The sequence below is a fragment of the Canis aureus genome, chromosome X (assembly GCF_053574225.1).
Source record: "Canis aureus isolate CA01 chromosome X, VMU_Caureus_v.1.0, whole genome shotgun sequence".
Taxonomy (NCBI): domain Eukaryota; kingdom Metazoa; phylum Chordata; class Mammalia; order Carnivora; family Canidae; genus Canis; species Canis aureus.
The window spans coordinates 61,137,673-61,150,413 of NC_135649.1; the positions used below are offsets into that span (position 1 = coordinate 61,137,673).

Consider the following 12,741-nt stretch of genomic DNA (forward strand, 5'->3'; position numbering starts at 1 on the left):
TTGGTTCATGAAGTTTAAGGAAAGAATCCATTTCAATAACAAAGAAATGCAGGATGAAGCACAAGTGCTGATGTATAAGTGGAAGCAAGTTATGCAGAAAATCTAGGTTAAATAATGAATTAAGGTGGCAACACTAAGCAACGGATTTTCAATGTAGATTAAACAATCATCTATTGGTAAAAGATTACAACCAAGACTTTTGTACCTAGAGAGAAGTTAATGTCTACCTTCCAAGCTTCAAAGCACAGGCTGACTTGTTAGAGATTAATGTAACTGGTGACTTTAAGTTGAAGTCAATGTTGATTAACTATTTGAAAGTTCTAGGTACTTTAGGAATTATGTTAAATCTACTATTCCTGTACTTTATAAATGAAAGAGCAAAGCCTGTATGACAGCACATCTGTTTGCAACATGGTTTACTGAATATTTTAAGCTCTCTTTTGATACCTACTGCTTACAGGAAAAGGTTTCTTTCAAAATATGACTGCTTATTGACAATGCACCTGTTCACCCAGAGCTCTGATGGAGATGAACAATGAGATTCATGCTATTTTCATGCCTTCTAATACAAGATCCATGTTGAAGCCTGTGGATCAAGGAATAATTTAGAATTTCAATTCTTATTATTTAACTAATACATTTTTAAGGCTATACATGCCATAATGATTCCCCTGATGGATCTGAGAAAAATAAATTTAAAGCTATATGGGAAGAATTTGTCATTCTAGATGCCACTCAGGTCATTTGTGATTCTTGGGAAGAGGTCAGTATTTTAACATTAACAGGAATTTGGAAGAAATCGATCCCAAACCTCATGGATGACTTTGACGGTTTCAAGACTTCAGTGGAGGAAGTAACTGCAGATGTGGTATTAATAGCAAGACAACTAAAATTAGAAGCACAGCCTGGGGATCCCTGGGTGGCGCAGCAGTTTAGCGCCTGCCTTTGGCCCAGGGCATGATTCTGGAGACCCGGGATCGAATCCCACGTCAGGCTCCCGGTGCATGGAACCTGTGTCTCTGCCTGTCTCTCTCACTGTGTGCCTATCATAAATAAATTTAAAAAAATAAAAATAAATAAAAAAAGAAGCACAGCCTGAAGATGTGACTGATTGCTGTAATCTTACCATATGATAAAACTTTAACAGATAAGTAATTTATTCTTATGGATAAGCAAAGAATGTGGTTTCTTGACATGGAATCTACTCCTAGAGAAAATGCTGTGATAATTGTTGAAAAGACAACAAAGGATTTATAATATTTCACAAACTTAGTCGATAAAGCAGCAACAGAGTTTAAGAGGACTGACTCCAAATTTGAAAAGTTCTACTCTGAGTAAAATGTTATCAAACAACATGGTATGCTACAGAGAAATTGCTCATGAAAGGAAAAATCAATCAATGTGGCAAAAATAATTGTCTTATTTTTATTGGCACAACCACTCCAAACTTCATCAACCACAGCTGAACAGTCAAAAGTTATCAAATTTGAGACAAGTCTTTCCACAAGCAAAAAGATTATACTTGCTTACAGTGCAGGTTATAGTTAGCAATTTTTAGCAATAGAGTATTTTTAATTAAGGTATATGCATTATTTTTATACATAATTATTTTTACACTTAATAGATCTCAGTATATTGTAAACAACTTTTACATGCACTGGGAAACCAAAACATTAATTTGACTAACTGTATTACAGTATCCACTTTTTTGCAAAGGTCTAGAACCAAGCTTGCAATATCTCTAAGGTATGCCTTAGACACACATGTATATACATCTATAATCTTCTATTGTCTGTGTTTTTCTGGAGAACCCTGAGTGATATACATTTTGATACTAGGATGAGGTCCTTAAGCATTTAAGTCACATATTTGACCTGATTAGACCTGATCATGTGTACATCACGTCTACTTGGTGATGGATTGTTGGTTCCCACATTCAAGTTTATGTCTTGGATCAGGTAAAACCCAGTTCACAATAGACAGCTCAGATAACATGGTAATTTGGTAGCCCATCGTCAAGCACTCAGTCTACTATGATCTAGTAGCCAGCCAAGAGCATTTCTCAAAATCATATTAATTATGCATAGATGACGCCAAGGCTTTGATCCAAAAACCTGTTGTTCTGCACTGTGATTTAACTATGGCACCTGCCAAATACCGAAACACCATCCCATATGCCACTGACAATTTAGCCTCATTGCATCTCCTGAATTGTATGGCTGAAGTGGGAGAGCAACTTGCAAAGCAGCATGGACCTATTTCAGAGCCTTCTCTTATTCTGGGATAGTCATAAGTAGCAGACTTTTTTGTTCACCTGCAAAATTGATGAGTCATAGCCAAATACTTCTGCCATAATAAGTGGCATCCCATATATCCTAAGTATAGGCCACTACTTGGTCTCTGAAATTCAAGCAAATTTATCATAATATCCTCCTGACATTGAGAAGACATGCTATCTTTTCCACATTTGTTCCCAGAAAGAAGATAATTTATCAGGGAATGTGAAATGAGACCCCAACCTCAGGTGTGTTTTTAAATTAACTTTTATTATCTTCTCTTCTTACTTTTATCATTAGTAAAATAATAGAAATGGATGGGAGCATGACTATTGGAAGCAGATGTTTGCTTTTGAGAACATATTCAAATGTAATTGTGGGTCCTCACAACCTTTCTCTCTGATGTAATAGATTTTTGTGCGTCCATGTACTAAAATAAATAAGCCTTATTTTATATGTTTCAATTCCAAAAGAAATACATGCTTGTTATTTAACATTTATAAAAAGGGAAAGTTGAAAAAATGGGAAAAAACTCTTATATTCTTACTATCCAGTTTATACCTTATTTTTTCTTCTATGTAGCTATCTTCTATCATACCCAATTTATTTTTGATTGAGCTAAAACAAAGACACTGTTCTTGAAGTCATTCTCTGAAAAAAATTACTTAGCCAAGCACAGCTGTTAGTCCATAGAATCAAACAAAGGGAATGTTTTATATTTCGAATATTTTGCATAAGAGACAGTTTATGGTAGGTTGCGTGTGTGTTTTATTGAGATTCACTTTGGAATATAATGGATTTTTATTTTTATTTTTTTTTTAAAGATTTTATTTATTTATTCATGATAGTCACAGAGAGAGAGAGAGAGGCTCAGAGACACAGGCAGAGGGAGAAGCAGGCTCCGTGCACCGGGAGCCCTACGTGGGATTCGATCCCGGGTCTCCAGGATCGCGCCCTGGGCCAAAGGCAGGTGCCAAACCGCTGCGCCACCCAGGGATCCCGATTTTTATTTTTTTATTTTTATTTTTTAAATATTCTATTTCTTTATTCATGAGAGACACAGAGATAGAGACAGAGATAGAGATAGAGACACAGAGAGAGAGAGAGAGAGAAAGAGAGAGAGAGAGGCAGAGACACAGGCAGAGGGAGAAACAGGCTCCATGCAGAAAGCCCAATGTGGGACTCGACACTGGGACCAGGATATTATGCCCTGAGCCAAAGGCAGATGCTCCACCACTGAGCCACCCAGGCTGCCCTGAAGACAATTTTTATTTAGCTTTAAGGGGGAAATAATTAACAATCTTGGATACTAGCCCTTTATCTGATATGTCATTTGCAAATATCTTCTCCCATTCTGTAGGTTGTCTTTTAGTTTTGTTGACTGTTTATTTTACTGTGCAGAAGCTTTTATCTTTATTAAGTCCCAATAACTCATTTTTGCTTTTGTTTCTCTTGCCTTCATAGTTATATCTTGCAAGATGTTACTGTGGCGAAGTTTGAAAAGGTTGTTGCCTGTGTTTTCCTTTAGGATTTTGATGGAATTTTGTCTCACAGTTAGATCTTTAAGCCGGTTTGATTTTATCTTTGTATATGGTGTAAGAGAATGGTCAAATTTCATTCTTCTGAACGTGACTGTCCAATTTTCCAACACTATTTATTAAAGATACTGTCCTTTTTCTAGTGGATAGTCTTTCCTGCTTTGTAAAATATTAGTTGAGCATAGAGTTGAGTGCCCATTTCTGGGTTCTCAATTATATTCCATTGTACTTCTGAATTGAATTTCTGACATCATATTTAAATCCAAATTTTATAATTTGGTGGCAGAGTGTATTGCTTCTGGTTCTTTCTTTTGTGGTGATTTCTTCCTTCCAGTTATTTTGTCCAGTGCAGAGTGGCTGTATGAGTGGGCTGAGTCAAATTATCAATCATGACCTAAGTAAAATACATGCTTGATAATTCCAAAAAAGGCAGAGACTATTAAATAAAAGAAAAAGAACAACAAAACAAAATAAAACCAAAGGACTACTAATGTGAAAACAAATTTAAAACAAAATAGTAAAAAAAAAAAAGATGAAGAAGAAAAAAAGGGGTAGGGGATGGTGGTGATGAGGAAGTGGTAGTGGAGAGAGAATGTAGTCTATCTGAGGGGACCTAGAGTGTGATCCTCTTGGTTCTGAATGTATTCTGTTCTGTATGTTAGAAAATACTCAATTCCAAATTTATATATACCAGCAATATTTATATAAAGACTCAAAATTGGCCACAAAACATAAGCAAGATAAAAATGGGGGGAAGAATGGGAAGGAAGAGAGAATAGAGTCTCACAGAATGAACCAACACAGTGTTACACTTGATTTTGCGTGTATTTGTTCCATGTGTTAGAAGATACTAACTCTCAGAATTGTAAAGCAAAACAAGGCAGAAATATCAAAAAAACAAAAAACCATATCTTGTACCAAAATTAAATTGAGTATGTTGAAGGGAATCCAGAAGTGAGAATATATCTAAAACATGTAATTGTAGAAATATGAAAGCCAGAAAGGAAAAAGCTTAAAAATGAAGAGTTTGTAATTTTTTTTTTATGATAGTCACATAGAGCGAGAGAGAGAGAGAGGCAGAGACATAGGCAGAGGGAGAAGCAGGCTCCATGCACCAGGAGCCCGACGTGGGATTCGATCCCAGGTCTCCAGGATCGCGCCCTGGGCCAAAGGCAGGCGCCAAACCGCTGCGCCACCCAGGGATCCCAAGAGTTTGTAAAATATTGTAGTTTAGGTGGGAAAAGAGAAAAAAATATTGGAAAATTTTAACTTGTTATAAAAACAAGTCATAATGCATGAAAAAAAGTAAAGGAAAAGAAAAAAAAAAGCCTCTAGTTCTATATACTATTCCCCCAGTCCTGGGGCTTTCCAGAGCTGTTTATTCTGTAAACTTGCTTTTCCCTTGTTCTTCCAGCAGTTCTGGGAGAGGGTTCTGCTGCATTGATTCTCAGGTGTCTGTGCCTGGGCTGAGATGCCCCACCCCTTGCTGGGTTCAATGTAAGTTCCCTAGAGGCACTGCCTCTCCCAATTTCAAGGCAAAAGGAAGAGAATAAAATGGTGGTGATCAGATTTCCAGCTCCAGAGACAAGACCTCCCCACAAGTACCTAACCGCAGTCTCCAGCCCACACTGGCCTGCCTACATGCTCCTGGGGGCATGCACAAGTCCACTGATCTTCACAGCTTGCAGGACACCCAGAGGCAGGAAAGTTCTTGGTTTCCTGTGCCCTCCTCACTTCCTCCTCTCTCAGGGGGAACAGAGGATAGTTGTCTTCGTCTGCTTTGGCACCCTTGGATCCGGGGCCCTGTACTGCTGCACCCACACTCCTGAGGACCATCTGTCCTGAATGGAATAGACAATAGCCACCTCCATCCTTTGCAAGACTCTAAGGTAAAGGGAGATCCAGAGTCACCCTGTGTAACCCACTGGCTTCTCCCAAATGCCTCAGAGTGTTGCAGTGCTCTACCCCTTTACTGAGATCCGACCTCAGTGAGCTTGGGGTGAGCTTTCTACCAGGCGCCTCTATTCTTGGAGTGTGTCTGGGAATCTTGAGGCTTCACTGCCCATCCTGGGATTCTGCCCTATTTCCCTGCTAAGCACTTTTCTGTCAGGGAAAACAGATGCAGATTTTTAAAGTTCACGCTTGTCCAGGGCTGGGCTTTCATTGCCCCAGAGGCTTTTGTGGCTCTGCTTTCTCCTGGCTTGTCATGGTTCCCTTCCCCTACCTTATTTCTTTTAAAAAATTATTTTCACCCTCCTACCTTATTAGAAGCAAAAACTTTTCTCTCTGTAGTATTCTAGTTCTTGTCTCTTTACACCTCAGGTCAAATTTGTTAGGTGGCTCAAGATGTTTTGAAAGTTATCTAGGTAAGTTTGTGGGACAAAATGAGTTGAGGACTCCTATGCTTTTGCCATCTTGCCTCTGCCTCCTTGATACATGTTTTAAATTGTAGATTCTAGTCCTAGCCATTACCAAGAAAGTTACAGTGTTATAATTTAACGTATAATTTCATTGCAGTTTACTATTGTACTGTATACATATTGTTTAATTAAAATGAATTTATAAGGTAAGCAAATGTAAAGTAAGACATACTTGAAAAATTCTGAGTTTGGCATTCTACCATAGAAATTCTTATGTTTTAGATCTTTGACTTTTCTACCTTCATAAAATACAGTCTTGAGATTCTAATAGTAACATCTCTTAATACTTTTTATTTGGTGTCATTTCTACAAAAGAATTAGAAATAATCTAAAGGAGCAGTTACTTTAAAACAATAGCTACTTCATTTACCTTTTATCTGATAACTGTCTCTAAGGGATGTGTGATTTGTATGTGCGTCTATACATAAAAAGAAAAACTATAATTAATCTTTGAAAGTCAGTGTACATGAAAATTTTATTTCTAGATTGATATATATATATATATATATATATATATATATATATATATATTGTTGGAGTGATATAATGTCACTTTAGATCATAAAGTGATTGAGAATAGGAACCTTATATGAATGGAATCATATAATGCAGCATACTGCTCAGTAAATATTAAGCAGCAGCAGTTGGAAATTGCTTTAGAATATATGTGAATATATGATTATAGTGCATGTATGGTGGCATTATATAGTTTTGGTAATATTTCAATTACTTACCTTCTCTAAGGTATTCAAAACTACAAAAAAACTATCTTGTGCTGAAGGATGCCAAACACCATGTATTTCAGAAATTTCAGCCGTTGTTCAATGTAAATCATACTTCCTGAGGATTTTATAATTCCATTTCTCTCCAATACTCACAAAGTGACCCAAGAGAATGGACATTTGTGGTTACTGAATTGCTTTGTTTGTTTGTTTGTTTGTTTGTTTATTTACAAATAGGAAATTAGAGTAAAACCTGCTTATAACAGGTTGAAAAACAAACCTGTCATCAAATGCTATTTATTAGAAGAAATCATTAAACATGGTGTAAATTGTAAGGAAATTGTTCTTGAGATTAATTAGCATTTGACAATTCACTTAAGACTTTTGATGCCCACATTATTTGTAGATATTTTTATTATGAGAAACTGGTTTAAATGATAAAAAATAAATTTTCACTAGCTTAATAAAACTCTTTATTCATGAGACACCCACACTTATAACAGGAACTCAGTTTTCACCTTCAAATTTGTACAAAAAACTAACTGAAAGCAAAAATCATCATCATCATCATCATCATCATCATCATCATCTACAGATTGAGAGCAGGTGGTTAGCTATCCCACTTTTGAAAGACTGATCATTTATTATTTGACCAAACATATCCACTTAAAGTAGTTGAGGCTAAAATGAAAGTAAAGTAACTAAATCATTTTTTAAAAATTCCTGGAACACGGAATATCATTATGGAACTCCTTCAGTGTTTGTAAAAAATCCTAAACTATTTCGAGAACAAAAATGCAACACTATACAGACACCTTGGTGGCTCAGTAGTTGAGAGGCTGCCTTTGGCTCAGGTTGTGATCCAGGGGTCCTAGAATAGAGTCTTGTATCAGGCTCCCTGCAGGGATCCTGCTTCTCCCGCTGCCTATGTCTCTGCCTCTCTCTCTGTGTTTCTCATGAATGAATGAATGAATGAATGAATAAATAAATAAATAAATAAATAACGTCTTTTTAAAAATGCAACACTATATAACAACTGTAGGAGAGGCTGCTCTTTAGAACTAAACTGGACTAGAAAGAAAACCACATTTTGACAAAGAAAACTGTATTCATTGTTAACTATGCTTGATTCTAAGTGTAACAAATAACTGGAATTATACTTTTAAAAAATGAAATAATCAACAGAAAACATCTTTCTGTAAACTGTTGTGAGAAAAAAAAGGAAAGTTAGAGAAGATTTTATATTCTCTTTCTTCCTGAGTAGAACAATTGCTATGATTTCTTTTAAAAAGGAAAGGGATTGTATTGGGTTGATGCTAAATGTCAGAAAACGTCAATAGCTGAATAATGAAAAAAACATAAAAAAGTGAGTACAAAAAGATTCTCTATTTTCCAACAAATTGATAAGCAAACCACTTTGGTGATTGAATCTGTTACATGTAAAAAGTATTAATCATTCACACAAATGAAATACCTTGTGCATATGTGAAATATATATATTATATAAAATATTATATAATATACAATATTATATATTTATTATATATAAAATATATTATATATTTTAAAGTGGTTAAGACTGTGATCTCTAGAGACTGATTAGATTAAGTTTCAGGTTTGCTAATTCCTAGCCAAGTAATCTTGAGAAAATTATTGAATTTCTATAGGTCTCACTCACCTGTAACATGGAGATAGTAACAGTATCTATCTCATAAAGTCAATTTGAGAATTAATTGAGATAAAATAGACAAAACACTAGAAGGTACACTCTTCACAAAATAAACACTTAAAATGTTAGCTACACATACATATAAATATATGCATAGTTTAATCTTTAGGTAAATAGAAAAGAACAAGGATTAAGCTTGTCAAATGGAATTTTAAGTTAGTAACTATATATTTTTTAAGAATTTTACTTATTTGAGAGTGAGCTAGAAAGAGAGCACAAGTAGGCAAAAGTGTAGGTGGAGAGGGGGAAGCAGACTCTCCACTGAGCAGGGAGCCCCTGTGGGGCTGGATCCAAGGACCTAGAGATCATAACCTGAGCCAATGGCAGACACTTAACAGACTGAGCCACTCAGTTGCCCCAAGTTGCTAGTTACCTTAAATTGGTGAGCCTCTAAACTGAATTCCATGTATTTAATTGGACTGGAACAATCCTAAAAGACCTGCAGGAACTTTAAGGAAAATTGTCAAACAGTTATTACTGGTATTAAAGGAGCTGAAGTTGAATTAGTTTTTTCAAGGCTCCCTTTGTAAGTCTGAGTTTAACCCGAGGTGAAATTTGAATCTATTTCTTTGTCGATCACTCATTCACCTACTATTTTGGATTTCACATATGGTAGTACCTGGCCATTTTCAAAGTAGATTTCCAGGTTAAGTTTGTTTAAAATAAGTATTATAAATCTGGGACTTTACTCCTGAATATTGCAGGACAAGTTTTATAATTGTTTGTTTAATCTGGACTGGTTTTAGTAAAAATTAAGATTTAATATAGCTGATCCATGTCTTTTTTATAGTAAATATTTAATTGGTTCCATCAGTGACTCCACTACAAGTTTTCCTGAAAGGGAAACAGAATCAAGCAACCTAGAGGTTCGTGAGGTGTAAGGATCACCAAGGAGGCTTCCAAAGTCACTGACCCCATGCCACATACCCAGTGGCCCAGTAGAATGCGGGTTGGGCTGATAGAATATGAAGAGAGAAAGGAATGCATGGTGAAGGAAATAGGCCCCAGCCTTTTCCTTCACCTGCAGGAATGAAAAAAAAGGGGGGGCAGGAGACTCCCTACACAGAAGGGCTGAAACTACACAGTCAAGTTCTCAATCTTATATTGGGAGAAAGAGATGGGCCTCTTTCCAACTGTCTTGTTTTAGGAACCCCTCCCCTGGTGGTCTTCTGTAACCTCTATTCTATTTTCCTGTTTCCGTTTTCCAAATTCTGCAGTTCAAATCCAAGTTCTGAATTCTGTTCTACCTTCTAGGTTCATGTCCAATTTTGTGACCCAGATTCTTCCCAGCTCCCATCCCCTTTCCCAGACTTTCTAAGTGGAATATGAAGGACCTCGTCCTGACGGTGCTAACTTGAAGGTTTTCCCTTTTACTTCTTGAGGCAGTTTTAGGCTTTTCCCTGACAGGAGGGACTTGGCTCAGACTTTCCAACCAGTAGGTGGCCCAGTGGAGACCAGGGAATTCCAGAGAGCCAGGCCTGACTAGCTCATCTCTAACCACTGGACACATTACATTTTGTGCAACGAAAGCTTAACTGAGGCCTTCCATAGTGATAACTGGAGACTGGTGGCCTTGAGATGAGGAATTTTAGGGGGAAATGTGAGAAGACATAAAAGGTTGCTGTTCTTCATTCAGAGAAACTAAAAATTGCTTCCAGCACAAGGGATGGGGTGAACAGAGAAGGTGGGAAGGGTCTGGGCAGAGCAGCAAGACCTCAGAACCCTGTCATCCTTCAGCTTCCCCTTGTCTGAGCTGAGCATGCACCCCCAGAGTCCTCCCAGATCTGAGAGAAAACCAAGACAGCAGGACTGGGAGGTTGTCTGTCCATGGCTGCCCTGAGGGAAAAGGGGAAGGAGGCGGAGGCAGAGGCAGCATCACTGGAGAGGCCAGATCTTCGAAGGGATCATGATCCGAGACTCCATGTGTCGCACCAATGGGACTGTGTAGTAGATATTTTCGTCCCAGCCCCTCTTTCTCCAGGCAGCATTTCGAGTCTCTTCCCGAGATTGCAGGTCTTTATAGGCCCAGAGATGGTGTACAACGTAGAGCTCTCCTATCTGCAAGAAGAAGTCGCCTACTGCCTCCTGGTTCTCTTGCCGGTACTTGATTGCCCGAGCCCAGTTGTTTCCCCACTAAATCATGGTTCCTGGCTTGAGCTTGTATGTCCTCAGCTCATAGATGTTGGGGCCTGCTCTGGGCTGTGGCTCATTCCAGAAGCTGAACTCAAGGAGCATCTGGTTTCTCCTCGACAGTAGCATCTGGCTCCGCTCTTTTTGGAACTCCAGGTACTCCTTGTTGCTTTTGAGCTTGTTCATGCAGTCCATGAGGACTGGATAGCCGCCTGAGAATCGCCACAGGTGTACTGCCTGGTCCTGCTCCCCGTACCATGTGTTCCAGTTGCCCACGAGCGAGCAGGGGTAGTCCTCATCCAGGTGCAGCTTGGGCAGCACAGCCTCTGTCAGGCTGTTGTAGGCATCCAGACATTCAGGCTTCACATTGTGAAACTGGATCTTGTAGAGGTTGCTGGTTTCCGTCTTGGACAGCAGGGTGGAGTGGGCATCCTTCCAGGGATCCACCTTGTGCACAGAGAGGGAGGGGAACCAGCTACCTTCATTGTCCTTGGAATAGAAGCATGCAGCAGCCGCGACATCCCTGGCACGGGGCTTCGGGCTCCCCAGCAGCCGCTGTGCGGCTGCAGAGATGCTGCACAGCCACAGAGCCATGTTGGAGCGGCGCAGGTTCGCTGATCCATGTCTTGTCTGCACCTCAGATTCCCAATATAACATTCATTCCCTTAAGGCTTTTAATGTGTGTCATTCCTCTTATCAAAGTTTTCACTTTAAAAAGGTTATACTAGAGGTTTGCTGGAGGGGAGGTAGGTGGGGAGTTGGGTTAATGAGTGATAAGTATTGAGGAGGGCAACTTTTGATGTACACTGGGTGTTATATGTAAGTGATGAGTCACTAAATTCTACTCCTGAAACTAATATTATACATTATACTATATGTTAACTAACTGGAATGTAAATAAAAACTTGTAACTATAAAAAAATGGCTATACCAGAGGTGGAAGTTATGAAAATATGCAAGGACAATCTCAGTCTTTTGGTATCATTTGAGACCTGTTTTGTCACCCAGCATATGGTCTATTCTGGATAAAGTTCCATGTGTGCTTGAGAAGAATGTGTATTCTTTTGCATTATGATGGAATGTTCTGTATATAACTGTGAAATCTGTTTGGTCCAGTTATCATTGAAGGCCCTTGTTTCTTTGGTGGTATTCTGCTTAGAATATCTGTCTTTTTCTGAGAGTGCTGTGTTGACATCTCCTACTATTAATGTATTATTATCTATGTATCTCTTTATTTTATTTTTTGAATATTTTATTTATTTATTTATTTATTTATTTATTCATTTATTCATGAGAGTCACACAGAGAGAGAAGGCAGAGACATAGGCAGAGGGAGAAGCAGGCTCCATGCAAAAGAGCTCAATGTGGGACTTGATCCTGGGACTCCAGGATCACGTCCTAGGCCAAAGGCAGGCCCTCAACCCCTGAGCCACACAAGCGTCCCCTCTTTACTTTGATTATTAATTGATTAATATAATTCACTGCTCCAATATTAGGGGCATAAATATTTATAATCATTAAAAATTTGGGGACCCTGGGTTCCAACCCAGCAGTTTAGCGCCTGCCTTCGGCCCAGGGCATGATCTTGGAGCCCCGGGATTAAGTCCTGCATTGGGCTCCCTGCATGGAGCTGGCTTCTCCCTCTGCCTGTGTCTCTGCCTCTCTCTCTCTCTCTCTCTCTCTCATGAATAAATAAATAAAATATTTTTAAAAATAAAAATTAAAAAATCATTTTTAATTTTAATATATCCTTTAATTATAATATTGTGTCCCTCTTCATCTTTTATTACTGTCTTTTGTTTAAAATCTAATTTATGTGATATGAGGATTGCTACCCCCACTTTCTGTTGAGGACAATTTGAATGGGAAATAGTTCTCCACCCCCTCATTTTCAGTCTGGAAGTGTCCTTAGAGTCTCTTGTAGAC

The 12,741-nt window shown here is 38.2% G+C and overlaps 1 pseudogene; it reads right to left on the bottom strand.

Moving 5' to 3' along the window:
• Nucleotides 1-9,825: 9,825 nt before the first annotated feature.
• Nucleotides 9,826-11,424, bottom strand: LOC144308748 (protein NipSnap homolog 1 pseudogene; annotated as a pseudogene).
• Between the last annotated feature and the right edge of the window lie 1,317 nt (nt 11,425-12,741).